Source organism: Schistocerca cancellata, chromosome 9, assembly GCF_023864275.1.
Source record: "Schistocerca cancellata isolate TAMUIC-IGC-003103 chromosome 9, iqSchCanc2.1, whole genome shotgun sequence".
Classification (NCBI taxonomy): domain Eukaryota; kingdom Metazoa; phylum Arthropoda; class Insecta; order Orthoptera; family Acrididae; genus Schistocerca; species Schistocerca cancellata.
Genome location: NC_064634.1, coordinates 15,480,852 through 15,501,475, shown reverse-complemented (window position 1 = coordinate 15,501,475; position 20,624 = coordinate 15,480,852). Strand labels below are relative to the sequence as shown.

The 20,624-nt window shown below is 43.7% G+C and overlaps 1 protein-coding gene across 1 annotated transcript in view; it reads left to right on the top strand.

Moving 5' to 3' along the window:
• Positions 1 to 11,424: 11,424 nt before the first annotated feature.
• The window catches only part of LOC126100964 (glucose dehydrogenase [FAD, quinone]-like), a 176,447-nt gene continuing 167,247 nt past the window's right edge, over positions 11,425 to 20,624 (top strand). Inside the window, exon 1 of the mRNA XM_049911626.1 lies at positions 11,425 to 11,481. The gene's annotated coding sequence lies outside the window, so the exon portion shown is untranslated. The remainder of the gene's footprint in view (positions 11,482 to 20,624) is intronic.

Sequence of the window (20,624 nt, the reverse complement as noted above, 5' to 3'; positions counted from 1 at the left end):
GGGGGGGGAGGACAGTTAGGTATGAAGCTGTGATATCAGACAACAAGATGCAAAAAAATCCATTCTTTTACCGAATAGTTTCCTCAAAATCGAATGTGAAAGACTGCACAGCGGAGAACATGCGTGAATCCCAAAACAGTGTTTTTTTTTTTAATTTCTTGTGAACATTAAAAGTTTGTGATCATCATCTCCTTCCAAGGATTAGGTGTTGTAGTGACTTGTTCTCATCTCTATCTCTACCATCCATACATCGAGTTCTTACGAGGCCTCCCTAGTTCTCTCATTCCAGTCGGCCTGTAATTCATTATCTTTTTTGGCAGTCTATTTTCTATCATTCTATCAACATGATCTTTCCATTTCATTCCGTTCTCTTCTATCTTGCCATTAACTGAGAATACTTTTAAATCTGATCGCATTGTTTCATTCATTTTACTCATTTCATCACAGTACCTTACATATCTCATGAACTTCATCTCTGCTGCCTGTATAAGTGATTTTTTTTTCTGTCCATCATTCGGAACGATGTACAAGAGTAGGTACAGCTATTTTTTTTTAGGATTTCATTTTCGTTTCTTTTCTTTTTTTCTTCCCAAAGTTCTTCCAATTGTTCCGCACATAGCTTGATATTTATTAACCTTCTTATCAATGTCTTTATCTTTTGAAAGTCGTTATCTTTGTCTTATTCGCAGATATAGTTGTAATGTATTGCGTTTTGGCTTAATCTGTATACTGTTCTTTCTAAATTACGATCTGTTTCCTGTTTAATATCTGGTCTTCAGCATATAAAGGAGTGTTTAATGATACTATTTTCATTAATTTCATTTAACTGTATTTCATCTTACCACTTCATAACTAGATTATCAATATGTAAGTAAATAATGCGAGTGATAGACTACGCCATTGTAGAACATTTTGATTTATTAAAATCTCATCTGACATTTTCGAACCTGAACTTACAACTATTTTTGTATTCCTCTGAAAGTGCTGGTGATCACTCAGAACTTGCAAGAGTAATTTAGCTTGGCGGCCTGTACACGTAACGTAAGCACCTTCACATTCCGGCAAGAAAGATTTCGACCTGAGTATGGTGTCAGCGAAAGTGGCAAAATTCCGCTACTAGGAAGCAATCTGACAAACGTCAAATGATAAGCGAGTCCTATCCTAAGCGGATTTTGCGAACTTAGTTATTGCACTTGAATCTCGCCTCGAGGCAAAAGGTGAAAGTTAGAGCTGCCAGTTTCGGTCGTGATTCAAGCTCTACATTAAAACGTATGTCTCCTTTTAACTGTCAGAGTGCAGGTAACTGAGCATGCAGCACATAGTTAGTTTCCTTTCTGTATAATATTGCGCTCAAATTTTTCCGTGACCCAATAGTACTACACTCCTGGAAATTGAAATAAGAACACCGTGAATTCATTGTCCCAGGAAGGGGAAACTTTATTGACACATTCCTGGGGTCAGATACATCACATGATCACACTGACAGAACCACAGGCACATAGACACAGGCAACAGAGCATGCACAATGTCGGCACTAGTACAGTGTATATCCACCTTTCGCAGCAATGCAGGCTGCTATTCTCCCATGGAGACGATCGTAGAGATGCTGGATGTAGTCCTGTGGAACGGCTTGCCATGCCATTTCCACCTGGCGCCTCAGTTGGACCAGCGTTCGTGCTGGACGTGCAGACCGCGTGAGACGACGCTTCATCCAGTCCCGAACATGCTCAATGGGGGACAGATCCGGAGATCTTGCTGGCCAGGGTAGTTGACTTACACCTTCTAGAGCACGTTGGGTGGCACGGGATACATGCGGACGTGCATTGTCCTGTTGGAACAGCAAGTTCCCTTGCCGGTCTAGGAATGGTAGAACGATGGGTTCGATGACGGTTTGGATGTACCGTGCACTATTCAGTGTCCCCTCGACGATCACCAGTGGTGTACGGCCAGTGTAGGAGATCGCTCCCCACACCATGATGCCGGGTGTTGGCCCTGTGTGCCTCGGTCGTATGCAGTCCTGATTGTGGCGCTCACCTGCACGGCGCCAAACACGCATACGACCATCATTGGCACCAAGGCAGAAGCGACTCTCATCGCTGAAGACGAAACGTCTCCATTCGTTCCTCCATTCACGCCTGTCGCGACACCACTGGAGGCGGGCTGCACGATGTTGGGGCGTAAGCGGAAGACGGCCTAACGGTGTGCGGGACCGTAGCCCAGCTTCATGGAGACGGTTGCGAATGGTCCTCGCCGATACCCCAGGAGCAACAGTGTCCCTAATTTGCTGGGAAGTGGCGGTGCGGTCCCCTACGGCACTGCGTAGGATCCTACGGTCTTGGCGTGTATCCGTGCGTCGCTGCGGTCCGGTCCCAGGTCGACGGGCACGTGCACCTTCCGCCGACCACTGGCGACAACATCGATGTACTGTGGAGACCTCACGCCCCACGTGTTGAGCAATTCGGCGGTACGTCCACCCGGCCTCCCGCATGCCCACTATACGCCCTCGCTCAAAGTCCGTCAACTGCACATACGGTTCACGTCCACGCTGTCGCGGCATGCTACCAGTGTTAAAGACTGCGATGGAGCTCCGTATGCCACGGCAAACTGGCTGACACTGACGGCGGCGGTGCACAAATGCTGCGCAGCTAGCGCCATTCGACGGCCAACACGGCGGTTCCTGGTGTGTCCGCTGTGCTGTGCGTGTGATCATTGCTTGTACAGCCCTCTCGCAGTGTCCGGAGCAAGTATGGTGGGTCTGACACACCGGTGTCAATGTGTTCTTTTTTCCATTTCCAGGAGTGTATATCTAGATTGAGCCTTTGCATTTCCCTTTTCAGATTTTCTAGTTTCCCTACCACGTTCAAGCTTCTGACATTCCACGCCCCGACTCGTAGAACGTTATCCTTTCGTTGATTATTCAATCTTTTCTCATGGTAATCTCCCCCTTGGCAGTCCCCTCCCGGAGATCCGAATGGGGGACTATTCCGGAATCTTTTGCCAATGGAGAGATCATCATGACACTTCTTCAATTACAGGCCACATGTCCTGTGGATACACGTTACGTGTCTTTAATGCAGTGGTTTCCATTGCCTTCTGCATCCTCATGTCGTTGATCATAGCTGATTCTTCCGCCTTTAGGGGCAATTTCTCACCCCTAGGACAAGAGAGTGCCCTGAACTTCTATCCGCTCCTCCGCCCTCTTTGACAAGGCCGTGGCAGAATGTGGCTGACTTCTTATGCCGGAAGTCTTCGGCCGCCAATGCTGATTATTTATCAAAATTTAGGCAGTGGCGGGGATCGAACCCGGGACCGAAGACGTTTTGATTATGAATCAAAGAGGCTACCCCCAGACCACGGTGACCAGGGTTGTTGGATGAAAGGTCAGAATGGCATTTTCATAATTCACTCACAGTGTAGTTCAGATTAATGTATCATCCCTTTCAAATCAGATAATGACTTCAACGACAAACTGTACCAATACTCATTTTGCACACTTATGTTATCAACTGCGTCTGTTTTAAGCTGTGAAGTTCTCAAGGGTCGTTTTGAATCTTCACGATTATCTCTTCTAGATGTGGATGGGTTCATATGTCAGTAATCGAAATAGGAACTGTGTCTGGAAAATCGCGAGGATTATTAAACTTTTTTACTGCTACTAATTACTAGCAATATAATTAACATTATGCAACTGTTAATGCTTCTGGTAATGAAAGCAGTGGAGTGGAGGGAGGTTTCACACTTTGTATAAAGATGCCGCTACGTTCATTCACGGAAACTAACCGTACTTCTTACGAAGATGGTGTAAAGATGCTGGGCAACTCTTCCACTTTTGCGGTCACTGGTACTTTGAATTACTGCTACATCGAGTGACTGCCAATGTAGTTCAGATGCTTGTGAGCGTAACATCGTGGTTAGAATTCGTGTTCTAAACATAAAACTAAAGCCAAAGGAAGATTATAAGTAAAACATACTTAATACTGACTGTTTTGTTGAGGTGAAATTTTGTGTGCGGGCCAGCGTATGTTTCGTATATCATGCAACACTTGAGAAAGAATGGTTGGAAATATTAATAATACCATTTTAGATAACTGATTTTCAGTTGGGTTACTGAAATGTTAAATAAGGCCCTCACAAATAATCGCCTATAAAGGCGAGACCATGTTTCTCGGTTGCATTGACACAATTCACTTCTCACTTGCGATTAATGACAGTGTAACAATGAAGCAGGCAAAAAGGAATACAAACGTCTCAAAAATGAGATCGACAGGAAGTGCAGAAGGGCTAAGCAGGGATGGCTAGAGGACAAATGTAAGGATGTAGAGGCTTATCTCACTAGGGGTAAGATAGATACTGCCTACAGGAAAATTAAAGAGACCTTTGGAGATAAGAGAACCACTTGTATGAACATCAAGAGCTCAGATGGAAACCCAGTTCTCAGCAAAGAAGGGAAAGCAGAAAGGTGGAAGGAGTATATAGAGGGTCTATACAAGGGCGATGTACTTGAGGACAATATTTTGGAAATGGAAGAGGATGTAGATGAAGATGAAATGGGAGATACGATACTGCGTGATGAGTTTGACAGAGCACTGAAAGACCTGAGTCGAAACAAGGCCCCAGGAGTCGACAACATTCCAGTAGAATTACTGACGGCCTTGGGAGAGCCAGTCCTAACAAAACTCTACCATCTGGTGAGCAAGATGTATGAAACAGGCGAAATACCCTCAGACTTCAAGAAGAATATAATCATTCCAATCCCAAAGAAAGCAGGTGTTGACAGATGTGAAAATTACCGAACAATCAATTTAATAAGCCACAGCTGCAAAATACTAACACGAATTCTTTACAGACGAATGGAAAAACTAGTAGAAGCCGACCTCGGGGAAGATCAGTTTGGATTCCGTAGAAATACTGGAACACGTGAGGCAATACTGACCTTACGACTTATCTTAGAAGAAAGATTAAGGAAAGGCAAACCTACGTTTCTAGCATTTGTAGACTTAGAGAAAGCTTTTGACAATGTTGACTGGAATACTCTCTTCCAAATTCTAAAGGTGGCAGGGGTAAAATACAGGGAGCGAAAGGCTATTTACAATTTGTACAGAAACCAGATGGCTGTTATAAGAGTCGAGGGGCATGAGAGGGAAGCAGCGGTTGGGAAGGGAGTGAGACAGGGTTGTAGCCTCTCCCCAATGTTATTCAATCAAGGAAAGCGTTTCTGAAGAAGAGAAATTTGTTAACATCGAGTATAGATTTAAGTGTCAGGAAGTCATTTCTGAAAGTATTTGTATGGAGTGTAGCCATGTATGGAAGTAAAACATGGACGGTAAATATTTTGGACAAGAAGAGAATAGAAGCTTCTGAAATGTGGTGCTACAGAAGAATGCTGAAGATTAGATGGGTAGATCACATAACTAATGAGGAAGTATTGAATAGGATTGGGGAGAAGAGAAGTTTGTGGCACAACTTGACCAGAAGAAGGGATCGGTTGGTAGGACATGTTCTGAGGCATCAAGGGATCACCAATTTAGTATTGGAAGGCAGCGTGGAGGGTAAAAATCATAGGGGGAGACCAAGAGATGAATACACTAAGCAGATTCAGAAGGATGTAGGTTGCAGTAGGTACTGGGAGATGAAGAAGTTTGCACAGGATAGAGTAGCATGGAGAGCTGCATCAAACCAGTCTCAGGACTGAAGACAACAACAACATCTACGGTGATAAATCGCAGAAGTCACAGAAATCGCGTAAGTCGCACGAATCTCGTAAATCGCAGGAGTGGCAAAAATCGAGGAAACCGCAGAAATAGCGGAGGGATACAAGTTGTGAATTCGTTAACTGCGATTCTTAAGTGCATTCAGAGAAATCACTGATATCGGGAAATAACAGTTCAGCCCGCCCCCACTCTGAATACGACTGGACAAGACTGGGCGCAGGCGCTGACGGTCTGAGGGACGGTGCGACCTTGCCGCCGCCGCCGCCGCCGCGAGGCGCATCCCTTGGCCGGCGCTGTACCCGGCATTAGCCGGCTCGTGGCCAGGGGAGGGGAGAGGGTATTGTGGCCGACTTTGGTGGCGGCACACCACAGCGCCAGCAGCTTTGTGTGTCGGCAGGGAGGGCTGACTGCGTCTGCGCGGGTCTGTAAAAAACAGCACTGGCCCGCCTGCTGCCAGATGGACCATCCCTCACAGCAGGCACGCATCCTGTCCTAAGTAGTGCGGAGATCAGAATACGGAAGCTGCGTTGGATACAATCTGGACGTCTTCAAATTTTTTAACACGTCGTGTCAGCTAGTTTATTATCCCTGATACCCTTTTGTTTTTGAATTCACGTTGACTATCTCTATTAGAAAGAAAACAATGGTTCAAATGGCTCTGAGCACTATGCGACTTAACATATCAGGTCATCAGTCCCCTAGAACTTGTTGTTGTTGTGGTCTTCAGTCCTGAGACTGGTTTGATGCAGCTCTCCATGCTACTCTATCCTGTGCAAGCTTCTTCATCTCCCAGTACCTACTACAACCTACATCCTTCTGAATACAAATACTTTCAGAAATGACTTCCTGACACTTAAATCTATACTCGATGTTAACAAGTTTCTCTTCTTCAGAAACGCTTTCCTTGCCAGTGCCAGTCTACATTTTATCTCCTCTCTACTTCGACCATCATCAGTTATTTTGCTCCCCAAATAGCAAAACTCCTTTACTACTTTAAGTGTCTCATTTCCTAATCTAATTCCCTCAGCATCACCCGACTTAATTCGACTACATTCCATTATCCTCGTTTTGCTTTTGTTGATTTTCATCTTATATCCTCCTTTCAAGACGCTATCCATTCCATTCAACTGCTCTTCCAAGTCCTTTGCTGCCTCTGACAGAATTACAATGTCATCGGCAAACCTCAAGGTTTTTATTTCTTCTCCATGGATTTTAATACCTACTCCGAATTTTTCTTTTGTTTTCTTTACTGCTTGCTCAATATACAGATTGAATAACATCGGGGAGAGGCTACAACCCTGTCTTACTCCCTTCCCAACCACTGCTTCCCTTTCATGTCCCTCGACTCTTATAACTGCCACTTAGAGCTACTTAAACCTAACTAACCTAAGCACATCACACACATCAATGCCCGAGGCAGGATTCGAACCTGCGACCGTAGCTTTCGCGCGGTTCCAGACTCACGCGCCTAGAACCGCTCGGCCAAACCGGCCGGCTCTCTATTAGACACAAACAAGAACAACTCATTGAATACCCCCATCCGTGTCAGAGGCGCGATCACTGTTGTTGCTCCGGTCAGTGTGGCCGCGAAGCATCGGATTAAGACTGTCCTACTGCTCACCGCGTTACACCTTCCCACGCATCATGCTAGCTTGCTGCTTGTTGCCCATTGTGCTACATTTTTTACCACTGACCAATCTAGCTTGCTGCTTTAACTAACTGTCCGCTGGCCTACATTTCCAATGATAACAAAAAAATCATCTCTCGAATATGTGTTTTACATCTCTACTACGGCTAGTGCTAAAAATGCAGTCGAAACTCCTTAGAGATTTTAATGTTTATTGGCCATTTGCCTCCTACTCCTACATTCAGGTACTTAATCCTCAGGACACAGCCGATTAGCCTGTATTTTCTCCTGATAATCGTTTATTTTACACTAAGTTTACTTTTTAGTGTGTTATTTTATTAGAGATACAGAACTGAGAAAACAGGTAGTAGTTCCTGTATTTGACTAAAAGTGAAAATCTAGTGTGGCTTATTCTACGCGATTAATGAGTTACACTTGGATTCAGTCGTGTCATTAAGTATAAGCGGGCAATTCTGCATGGCGTCAATTAATGAAGCAACTCCATGGAAACCGTTGAAGGTAAAGCAAATGGCAGGCTTCGATTTACAGAAGGTATGTTCAAAATACGCAGTTTTGTTTTCGAACATATTTGTTACAAATGTCTTTCATTTGTACATCCTGTTCCAAGTGAGCGGAATGGATATCAGGTCAGAGTAAAAGACGACGTAGAGCGTATACGAAGATGGTCATAGGTTTGTTTAACTGGTGGAAGAGCGTAGCAAATGTTGAAAAACCTCAAAAGGCACGCAATCGAAGAATAAAATTCACATCCAGTGAAAACCTGCTTAGAAAATAGCAAAAACAGATTTTGAGAGTGAATCTACGAAAAGTCTTTGAGTACATAATAAAGTACATAATATTTCAAAGATAGATTTCGTATATATATATATATATATATATATATATATATATATATATATATATATATATATATATATATATATTACTTAAAGATGATCTTCACATTGTAAGGTATCTAGAGTTCGTATACAAATGTTAAGTCCTTTGATTTAATCGCTTCAACTGATGTTAGTCCTCGTGTTACTGTCTTAATGATTGTCCTGTATAACCACAGGGAAGACAATTTTTTGTTGGTGTCGAAATCATGGGTTGTTAAATATGGTTCTGAAAACATTTTATGACAGTAATGTTTACTAATTTATCCACTGAAAAGTTGAATTGCATAGCTATCTAATGAACAGCTTTTTTGTACTAACTTCCACATTTTTATCTTGATAAACTTGACAATTTGTTCGTTTTATTCTGTGTGTACACTGTTCGTTTCTGTTGAGATAGTCTCCTGTGAGGGTGGTACATAATATCTCAAAAATAAATTTTACATCACCATTACGCCTAGTGCTAAAACAAATGTAGTAGAAACCGGTAGAAAATAAATAATAAATTTGTACAGCTGATGGCAAACATGCATTTATTCAAATTCCTGACAGCTGTATCGAGTCACCTTATAAAATTATTAGAGGACATCGAAAGGGTGCAAAAAAGGGCAGCTCGTTTTGTATTATCACGTAATAGGGGAGAGAGTGTGGCAGATATGATACGCGAATTGGGATGGAAGTCATTAAAGCAAAGACGTTTTTCGTCGCGGCGAGATCTATTTACGAAATTTCAGTCACCAACTTTCTCTTCCGAATGCGAAAATGTTTTGTTGAGCCCAACCTACATAGGTAGGAATGATCATCAAAATAAAATAAGAGAAATCAGAGCTCGAACAGAAAGGTTTAGGTGTTCGTTTTTCCCGCGCGCTGTTCGGGAGTGGAATGGTAGAGATATAGTATGATTGTGGTTCGATGAACCCTCTGCCAAGCACTTAAATGTGAATTGCAGAGTAGTCATGTAGATGTAGATGTAGATGCTGGAATTCGTTGATCCTTCCAAACCTGTCCCCGCAAACAACGGCCTTGCAGAACTTTGAGATCATAATGCCGCATAATACCCACCTTCCGTTTGTGTGGACACGTGCCACATCTCCTGCCACTATTGTTTTCTTTGGCTGTTAATATCAAGTAAGTAGTCCGTATGCGACAATTTCAAATATAGGAGAGTTCCTATACATAGGTGCAGCTTGCTTCGCTAATACCTCACCTTCCTCATTATAGCGGATGCCAGTCTGGGAATGGATCCACAGAAGATAGATTGTCTGTCATCTCCGTTTACTGTGAATGTATTCCAGTACCATATCCCAAATCCATGTTATGACGGAAGACTGGCGTTAGTTAGCTAGTCAATTAGTTAGTTACATGTTCCGTAAATCATTTGAACGATTCTTTTATCGAAATCATGTGGAACGAGCCAGTTAACTGGGCATGTATACATGATTAATGTTAACGTTATTTAACGTAATACTTTTTGGTTCTGTTAATACAATGACACCTGAAAACTAGGTTTTTTCCCTGTTTTCCAGCTTTTAAGTAACGTTTGGTCCATATAATGGAAGTTGTCCAGGAGAAGTGATTTTAGGTCGGATTTAAAAACTGCTTCGCTACCTGTCAGACTGTTACTGGGCAAAGGATTAAAACTTTTTGTTGCCATCTATTGTGATGGTGCAGTTAAAATGCCCAACTCCTACATGATGACCGTGGTCGAACACCAAATTTTGTGCTTAGTGCTCTCTTTGTGCTTTCTTTCCAAGCTACGAGTTACCCTGGAAATTATTCTGTAAATCATTACTGAATGGAAATATGCAAAATATTTCGGGAGGTTGATTCTGTCATTTCCAAGACTAGCAGTTATATGAAGAGCAGAAAGCACCTGAACTTCACTGTGTGAGAACTCAGTAATATGCTTCTTCCGTTCAAGTTTCCGTCAATATATTGTTGTTGTTGTTGTTGTTGTTGTTGTGGTCTTCAGTCCGAAGACTAGTTTGATGCAGCTCTCCATGCTATTCTACCCTGCGCAAGCGTCTTCATCTCCGAATAATACAACTACAACTTTTACCCCTCTACTCTTCCTTCCAATGGTTATCTGGTGATTCCTTGATGTGTCTGAATGTGTCCTATCAACCGATCCCTTCTTCTAGTCAGGCTGTGCCACACATTTCTTTTCCCCTCAATTCTGTTGAGTACCTCCTCATTAGTTACGTGATTTACCCACATAATCTTCAGCAGGCTTCTGTAGCACCACTTTTCAAAAGCTTCTATTCTATCCTTGTCTAAACCGTTTACATTCACGTTCCACTTCCATAGAAGGCTACACTCCAAACAAATACCTTCTGAAACGATCCCCTAACACTTGAATCAATATTCGCTATTAGCAAACTTCTCTTCTTCAGAAACGATTTTCTTGCCATCACCTGTCTACATTTTATATCCTCTTTACTTCACCCATCATCAGTTATTCTGCTGCCCAAATAATAACTCTTTACTACTTTAAGTATCTTGTTTCCTAATCTAATTTCCTTGGCATCACCTGATTTATCTCGACAACATTCCATCATTCTTGTTTTGCTTTACTTGATGTTCATATTATATCTTCCTTTCGAAACACTCTCCTTCTCTTCTACTGCTCATTCCAGTCTTTATCAATATAAATCTGGAGCTTGCTACCCTACTCAGGGACTCCTGTTCATGTGCTACATTAATTGTTTGTATGACTTATTGTTGTATAGAAATGATTGTAGTGTTTTCTCGAAGTTTAAGGAGAGTCTATTTTCAGAGAACTACTTGATACTTCTTGGAAAAACATCATTAACATTGGTCTCTCTCTCTCTCTCTCTCTCTCTCTCTCTCTCTTTCACCTAATTGGAGTATCATGTATCATCTGTAAAATGACCAACTCCAACTGTTAAATGGTTAGTGCAAGAAAATTCCCATAGTTAAGGAATATATGTGGCCCCAAAACTGAACCCTGTGGAACTCAAGACAAAAGAGCGACAGCAGGCTTGAGCGGAGCCGTCAGCTGAGGCGCCTTCCCGGCCCTGTCCACGGCAGTGGCAGTAGCAGTAGCTGGAGCTGGAGAACGTAGAGGCAGAGGAGAGGCTGGAGAAAGGGAAAGTGGCGCTGGCTGCCCCGGCGTGGCGTGGCGTGGCCTGGCGTGGCGCGGCGTGGGCCGCTGGCTGGCTCAGTCTGCCGACGGACAGCCAGCTAAGCAGCCAGCCGGCGGCCGGACTGCCCAGCTCCCAGCACGGTGAGTAGCAGCGCCTCCTCACTACTCACTACTCACCACTCCCTCACTGCTACCTGCATTTACAATGACAGTGTGAAGTCTGTTGCGAGGGTCGTGTCTGGAATCTGCCCACTTTACCATCCTGCGCACTTAACAACAAAGGAACAAAATCTCGAAGTGTCCTCGAGAAAGTCTGCTTGCCTGGAAAAAGGGTTGACCGGTGACTTCCAGCACGCTATCCGTGGCAGCGAATGCTCATCGGAAACAAAACTGGCGGCGAAAGTGTGCAACGTAACGGCGGTATAACCAATCTTATCTTGAATACGCAAAGTGTGGAACCTGGTGTTTTCAGCTCAAGTATTGATCAAGACCTTATGAAGCACTGGTCTGTTTAAGATTTTGACAATCTGTTTTCACCATTGCGAATTGTAGCACGAGACAAAGAAAAAAGTTACCAACGTAGTTTTTCGTAGACTTTTAAAACATCAAGACAACTACCCCCATCATTTTATTTACCCTTACTATATTATTTTTGACTCTAACCTAGCAGGTCCTGGTGGTGGAATTGGTCACCGGTTTAACCATTTAGTACGTCTGGCAGGAATGAACCATTCAATTCATAGAAAAAAAAACAGCAGGAAATGAATTCTTTAGTGTATCGTTAACGCGAAATTTGTCAAAGCCGCAAAGCAATTACTTGATTTAACCTGCATAACAAGGAACTGCTTTCTACTAATAAATTGCACAGTTCGACGAAAACAAATTTGTTACGTTTTTCTGCGAGGATAATAAGGTTATAAAAACAATTTGGTGCTTACTTTGTGTACTTTCTGACCGGTCTATGTCAAAAAATATTATTAATATCTTTAGTGTAAGACTTTGTTATTGTTATTATTTTTGTAGTTGCTGCTGCTACTGCTGAAGCTTGGCGATGTTGGCCACTGGTGTCCCAAAATCGGGGAACATTTCTCTGCCAACTCCCCCCACTCTCAGACCGGACTGTGGTCCTGCATGCGGCCGCAAGTAATCCTGTCACCATCATCTCTGCCTTCGCTTGTTTTTCCTTCTAAAGGGAAGAAATTCTGTTGCCAGTCTGACCCACCTGCCGTCAGCTCTTGTCACAAAACGTCCCGTTCGTTGTCGCTTTAGTGCTTTAGCTAGTGTCAGTGCATCGTTTATCCCTGTTTTTCGTAAGTTCGTTTTTCTGAGTTGTAACTTCGTGTTGTATTCGACATACTGCGAACCTGTAACTTCTGTGGCATTCTGAATTTATTTCCTCTTTGAGGTTCCTCCACATGAAATATAAACCATGTGTCAGGCAGCGTGAGCCGCATATTCAGGAGTGGTATTTTACGGGAAAGGCAAAGCTTCGTCCTTGACACAAGTGCAGGGAAAGATTTGGACGCCATTTGATGTAACGAACGCCAGATTGTCTCGAATGTGGATAAACGCAAGGTAAATTCAATGAGTCTATATTCGGCAGCTTTAAAAGCGGTTTACTGCTACATTCATTCACAAACATCGAGTTATGTCGAAAAGTGACAAAGTGACATTGACATTTAATTAGTTTCAATGATTGATAATTAACGACTAAAATTTGTCGTGACCATTCTGGTAATGTATAATACAGCTGCGAGTGAGCATACATGCAAGGCGCTAGTGTGATCAATTTTTTGAATACTGTCTCGGTGTTAGAGACCCTTACCTCGAATCAATGAAGGTATAATTCAAAGCCATGCTGCTAGATTTAAGACGCGCTTTCTCAATCAGTACGAATTCTCCTGCACCACGCTAACTCTGTGTATGAAGCCGACACTTCGTGCTACACCGGGACTCGAACACAACTCCGTCCGTTTCCCAAACAGTCCACTACATGTTACACACTGTTTACAGATGCGAGACGAATCTTTTGAAGAACGTGACGTTCCTTTTGTTCAGTATTACTGACAGAGTTTAAAGAACCTAAATTCGAAACGGGAGCGACTTCTTAATCAGTGGTGACTGCCAAGAACTTTCGATACGCCGTGTCGTTGTGCGATGAACTTGCAGCCTCGTAATGTCCACAGTCACAGAGTCTTCCCAGCTGAATCCTGCCCCCCCCCCCCCCCAATTGGATGATGAAACCAGACTCTCTCGCTTTACGAACCTAGTACGGAGCAACACATTAACAAGGAAACAATACAAAAAATGGTTCAAATGGCTCTGAGCACTATGGGACTTAACATCTATGGTCATCAGTCCCCTAGAACTTAGAACTACTTAAACCTAACTAATCAAAGACAGCACACAACACCCAGCCATCACGAGGCAGAGAAAACCCCTGACCCCGCCGGGAATCAAACCCGGGAACCCGGGCGTGGGAAGCGAGAACGCTACCGCACGACCACGAGATGCGGGCGAAACAATACACATGTAATATTTTCCCTTTGACTACCTACAGAGTACTAAATAACTGGGTAGAGGAAAGGTTGTGTGTGAATGGTCTCCGAAGAGGTGGGAGGAGGGGGGTGGAGGGAGGACAGAGAGGAAGAGAGGAGAATAAGAGGGAAGAAACAGACTCGCCAGCAAATTACAGAAATTGGCTATATTTATAATTTCAAGCGCTAGCCTGAAGGATACGGCATAGCTCAAACGTTGTGCTTACTCCGATGAAATTGATATTGTTTTCCTCTTAGTTCGTGCATGTTAGCCGTGCATTTAGACCTACTGTACGTCACAGATCTGTACAGCTGCAAGCAATATTTAGGAAATGGAATGCGTAGTTTCCAGTAACTGAGATGACTGTGTTTTACGCTGCTTGTGTTGTTACGGTTAAGACTGTTTAGTCTGTCGTTAATGTAGAACACGATACACAGTCGACGCTGAGAACTGACTGAGGTACTCAAAACTCAATTCTCCCCGTTTGAACATCGAAGTATAGATGTTCTTGTTTCTGCACGGTGAAGCATAGAGATTTTCCATTTCCAGTGACAAAGTGGAATTACGAATCATGACGGTTTGACAATGGTCGAGACGTCACCTCGATTTTGAAGAGTATTCTGTTTACGAACAGGGAATCCTTGATTACTCTTTCCAAATACAGGGAATACAGTGCCACATATTCTTACAGTAGGTAGTACTGGTCAAAACTAGAAGTTCCAGTAATCGTATGTCTCGAAACCAGTACCTGTTCAGATACGGGCCGTTTACCTTGTGACGAGTGACGTGCAGTATTCGAATCCACGACAGATGACTTAGCAAACTACCTCAAAACGCACATGTGGGCAGATGAAAATCCTGGAGCAGTCATGGAGGTGAATCATCAGAATCACTTCAGTATCAGTGTATGGGTAGGTATTTTCGGTGACAGACAAATAGTTCTACACACTTTACCAAACAGATTGACAGGTGCTGTGTATCATAGGTTTCTGGGTGCTGAATTACGGGCGCTACTGGAGAACGATACCCTTGTAGAAAGGCAACGATATCAGTTTGAGCACGAAGAGGCACCACCCCGTTTTCTACAGATCGTGCGACAAACTGTAGATTGGTCGAGGTGGTCAGGTAGCATGGCCTCCCCGTTCACTGCCCCTTAATGAATTTCCAGTTATGTGGACATTTAAAGGCATTGGAGTATGCACAACCCATCGACAGTGTGCAGGAGAGTGTGATCAATGCACCTGATGCAATCTGAATGGAGGCAGGTTTATTCGAAAGAATGTGTGATACAGTGCGAAGAAGGGCTGGAGGACAAGCAGGATGCGTGGTATAATCGCACGCAGCACTCTCTGTGGAGTACAACATAACAGACAGCTGGGCAAGAGAGGACAGATTGGCTCATATAACAGGTATCGGTTTCCGAACGTATCATTACGGGAACTTCTAATTTGGACCATCTCCAGCAGAATATGTGACACTTTGCATTTGAACACCTAGTATAGAGCGTAAAAAACATAAATTCAGTCTTCGACTGTTTTACAGTAATTATGCACAGCTTTTCTAATTTTTTTTTAACTATTCGGGATGACAAGTCAGCAGACGCATAACACGAAGCCGAACGCCAGCTATTCAAAAATCAAAGACTACGTGTTGTTTTGAGTAACCGTGAATGTACAACGAGGGTGGTGCCTTTGTTACAACTATCCCTGCCCTGGAGCTAGCTGTACGCCTCGTGCGAGCGAAACCGGGTTCGGCCCTGGAGCGGGCGGCATTCCGCAGATTGTATCACGCGTGACCCATTGTGTTGGAAGCGCGCCGCGGGACCGGAAGTGAAAGTGGCGTATCGGCTGCAATTACGGCGGCCGCCGCAGAGCGTGCAGCGCCGCCGCCGCTGCCCGACCTCGACATTGCCCGCCGCGTGTCGTGCGTGGAGCGGCACGGCACGTCGATGGCCGCGTCCCCCAGGCTCGGCTGCCTCCACAACTGTCGTTCGGTCGCGCATTATGCCGCGTTCCATCAGGCGTGAATTACTTACACGTGAGTCGCCCCGCCCCTACCCATCCGGGATGGTTCGTTTGAAAGGGCACGGCCGACTTCCTTCCCCGTCCTTCCCTAATCCGATGACCTCGATGTTTCGTCTCTACCTCCAAGCAACCCCGCCCCTACCCTCACATACACGTTAGCGTTTCTACACATCAAAGTTGGAAATACTACTTACGGGACTTTCAAGATGGCCACGAGTGAAATTATTCGTACCGGAGTTTAGTAACGGTTAGCAGAGGAGCTTATAACGACGTTAATGAACAAAAATCGCACATACAAATGTAGGGTGTGGAAACAGGCATCTCGTAGGAATCCTTTGAAAACTACCAATACGCCAATAAGGGGGTTACCTGACGAGGACGACGAAAAACCAATTCTGAAATGTTTTGGAGACTTATTTTTGGCGCTGTACCAATGTCTAACAAACATATATAAGATGCCGTGCCAGCTCGCATTAAATTACGAGTAACACTGAAACATCTGGCAACTGGAGTCACAGCAGTATACGAGGTGCAACAATAAAGTAATGAGACCGATGTGAAAAAAAAAAATGTTGCTTACCGTTTTAGTCAAGTTTAGTGTTGTCTCCTACAAAGCAGTTCCCTTCTGATTGAACACACTTTTTCCAGCGCTTCTGCCATTGATGGTAACATTTCTGGACCTCATCTTCTTTTATATCCTCCAAGACCCTCGTCACAGCTTTTTGGACATCTCGTGTTGTTTGAAAATGGTGTCCCTTCACCGCCGTTTTGAGTATTGGAAATAGAAAAAAAGTCGCACGGAGCGATATCTGGTGAATAAGGTGGCTGTGGTAGTACTGTAATTTGTTTTGAGGTTAAAAACTGCTGTACTGACAGAGCAGTACGGGATGCAGCATTATCGTGATGCAGAATCCAACAGCGTGGATGTGTGCATGGGATCATTTTTATGCAAGATGGCGCACCTCCGCACATAGCAAATCCATTTAAGCAGCTGCTGAAGCACCATTTCGGAAATGCTAGAATCATCAGCCGCCATTTCCATACAGCCTGGCCGTCCCAGTCACCTGATATTAATCCGTGTGACTTCTGGCTATGAGGCTGTCTGAAAGATGTTGAGTTCAGTGTTCCGAATGCAAACTTAGCTGCACTGAAGGCACGCATAGCGCAACACATTCTGAACGTGACCCGGAAACACTTCGATCAGTTGTGGAACATGCTGTTTCTCGATTAGAACTTGTTCAAATGGGTCTGAGCACTATGCGGCTTAACTTCTGAGGTCATCAGTCGCATAGAACTTAGAACTAATTAAACCTAACTAACCTAAGGACATCACACACATCCATGCCCGAGACAGGATTCGAACCTGCGACCGTAGCGACTGTAGCGCCTAGAACCGCACGGCCAATCCGGCCGGCTTGAACTTGTTGCAGAGAACGGTGCGCAGCATATTGAAAATGTTTTGCGCCAGTCACTTGGAAATGAATAATCCGATTTGGCTTTGACTGATGCTTTTTTATGCCGTTTTTGGCCTCAGGACAATTAAAACCGACGTGATAGATGCTTTTTATGTGGTTTTTGGCCTCAGGACAGTTAAAAACCGATGTGAGTGATGCTTTTTTGCGTTTTTTTTGCCTCAGGACAACTGAAAACCGTTTTTTCCCGTCCGATGTCATATGACCTTTCCGTGGTGGATAGGCTCACGTAACGTATCACACCTGTATGCATATGCACACTGAGCAGTAGGGTTTGTTTAACGTCCAACGTACACCTTAGCCATTGTTGTATGATTCATTTGTCATTTGTAGTCGACCACTATTAAACTGTGATGCTTACAGCGCCATCCATCTATTGCTACATTTTGTAACTATTTATTTTTCGTCTGCCATACATTTTCCCCCTTCTCCGATAATATACTGTTGCAATTTGACGTCATTGTGAGTAAGGTTTGAAAGTTTAACTTTAATTATAATCACACTGTATATATAAGAATGTATCATAAATTCATGATTATAATTTACATCGTCCGGTTCATTTTTAAAGATTTTTTTTCCTTCATTCCCACAACTACCCTTATCCCAACGACTACAATTACTCCAAATACTGTCATCATTTAAAACTGTAATAGTGAGAAAGTTTCGGAAGGGCGCCCTGGCTGATGACAACTCAAGTCTGGGACCCAGGATAACTGGGCCACTACAGCGTAAGCACTGTTTAAGGCGAGTTTATAAGTCAGTAATTGCTTACAAAACGACAGAGTGTGTCTGTAAATAGTATTTACGACAGTACGAAAATAAATGTGAAGGAATAAGAATTTTAGAACCTTTTACAAACTGTTAATACCTTATGCGTTCCAAGGGAGTAAAGACAGACAGGTATCGATAACCGTGCTACAGGTAACCCCTTAAGACACTGTTGGATGGCATCAGGAAAAGGGTCCAATTTTTCAGCGAAGTTTAGCGGGAAAGCACTTCGTTGTATATCCGTATTTCGTCTAGCTTATCAGAGTTTGACGCTGAAGCAGCTGCAGCAGTATCTTTGGCGGGTAGCACCTTGTGGTGTTGCAGTTCTTACTTCCGTGCTTGCTAAGAAAACTGGATGAGGGATTGCATTAACGTTAATATGTAATAACAATTTTACAGGCAGGAAATAAATTAACCCACTGAAGATAGCACAAATAGTGCTGAAACATGTCTGGGTAAAACAAAACTCTAAAAGTTTCTTGCATAAAGTGGAATTCCTTATCCAATCTTTGCGAGGTTTGAACGCACTGTCAACAAAGCAAAATTTGCTCCGTTGTACAAACGTAGGTAAAGGTTTCGGGCGTGAATGTTTATAGTTAAATAGCTTGGGATATAGGTCATACGCTGAAGTCAATTGCTAGCCTTAACATACGCTTAATATCTGTTCTACCGCAGCAAATAGATAATTACTCGTATTATAAAACGAACCGTGCCGTCAAAGTCATTGTCGTTAGAGATGGGGCGACGACAAAAATCGCTTTTTAATTATATCGTAACATCCAGGCATTCCTCGGTCTATGCAAACCCTGGAAAACCACATTCGGGCCATCAGTCAGGATGTTTGAGCAATTCTCCTGCTGAGTTTGTGAGCACCTCGCTTACGGATATCCATTCACTCCACTCACGCCGCCGATGCAACAGTTTTCTTATTTTGTCTTAGCAATGCCGGTTTACCAGGAGACTCAGCTAGTCACGGTAAATTAATGTGAACGTCCCCAAGCACATCCATATATTTTTTGGCTGTAGTGCTGAAGACACGGGCCAGACCCTGCGCTGGAGCAGAGCGCGCCTCACGTCAGACCAGCTACGCCCCCCCCCCCCCCCCCCGCCTGCGCTGTTACCTTTTCTTTACGACTACCAGAGCATCAGACCACGGAGGGCGATCTCAGCTACAGCCGGGGTCAGTGACTGCGGAGGTACGAGGCCCCTCCAAGGCCACTACTCGTCCTCAGAATGACGGTGCAGTGTCGTTAACTACCAAACTGAACCCGTGGACCTCGGTGTTGGCACCTAACACTTATCTAGTAACCTAAATTTCTCTTCAAGTGCAGTGCAATGGTTTCGTTAATACCTGACGTCTCGCCAGCAGTGTGTCATGTCCGGTAGTATAAAGCCACATTGTAGGCAAGTAGTTTGTAGTATCAGGCGTCCCCCAGGGTTCGGTATTGGGTCCCACACACTTTTCATTGTACCTGTATGACATCAGTTTTGTCCTACTGAAAACACCACATGCTCGCTGGTGACCTGCAGTTGCATCTAAGCGCAAAACCAACAAACATGAAGACAGCTTCAGAGAATATCAGTACCGACCTGTGTAAACTATCAAAATGGGCGCAGGTTATAGGGCTGAAGCTCAACCCATCCAAAACACAAAGTGGCACTGGTTATCATTCTAGGCTCATTAGCGCGAAATATCGTGAATCCCTACCATCTTTAACAAATATCAACTTCTCTCCTTCAGCAAAGAGCCTAGGAGTAATAACAGATGAAAATCTAAATTGGACTGAGCTCTACAAAAATACAAAAGCTGTTCCCTCTTGACCTGAAAAAGAAACTTGTACAAGCACTTATACTTGAAATTATTGATTACAGCGATGTTATCCTACAAGGCCTTTCTCAGAAAAGCTCACGGCTCCTGGAACTGGTTATGAACGCCTATGTTCGTTATATCTGTGACGTTCGACTCTCTGATCATATTTCAGCATCATTTGCACAGGTATCCTGGCTTCGTGCAGACAAGCTCAGTGATATCCATACCATTTTTCTCTGCTGTTTTATCGGCGAACAATTCCCCTCATATCTTTCCTTGACCTTAACGCACTTATCTGAACAACATGGAAGAAACACCCATTCCCATCAGAGCAAAATATCTTTTGTCTCACTCTACCGTTCGGCCACTTTCTTAAAGTCCTTCTCAGCAGCAGGAACACGAGTCCGACAAAACCTCTCCCACTAGATTACAGAACTTAATAACATCTCCAGCTTCAGAAGACCACTACTGACATATCTACTAAAGCAACAATAAGGGTTACCATTGCACCTCTAAGCACTCGTTATCCTCGTACATCCTTCTTTCCAACCAGAGCTTCATCTTTTCCCGTTATTCTTAGCTGATGCAGTTTCCTTAAATTTCCTTTTCCCAGGCACACTATATCGGAAAAAAATTATCTTGTTATATCTGCTACTGTCATTATTGTTGTTA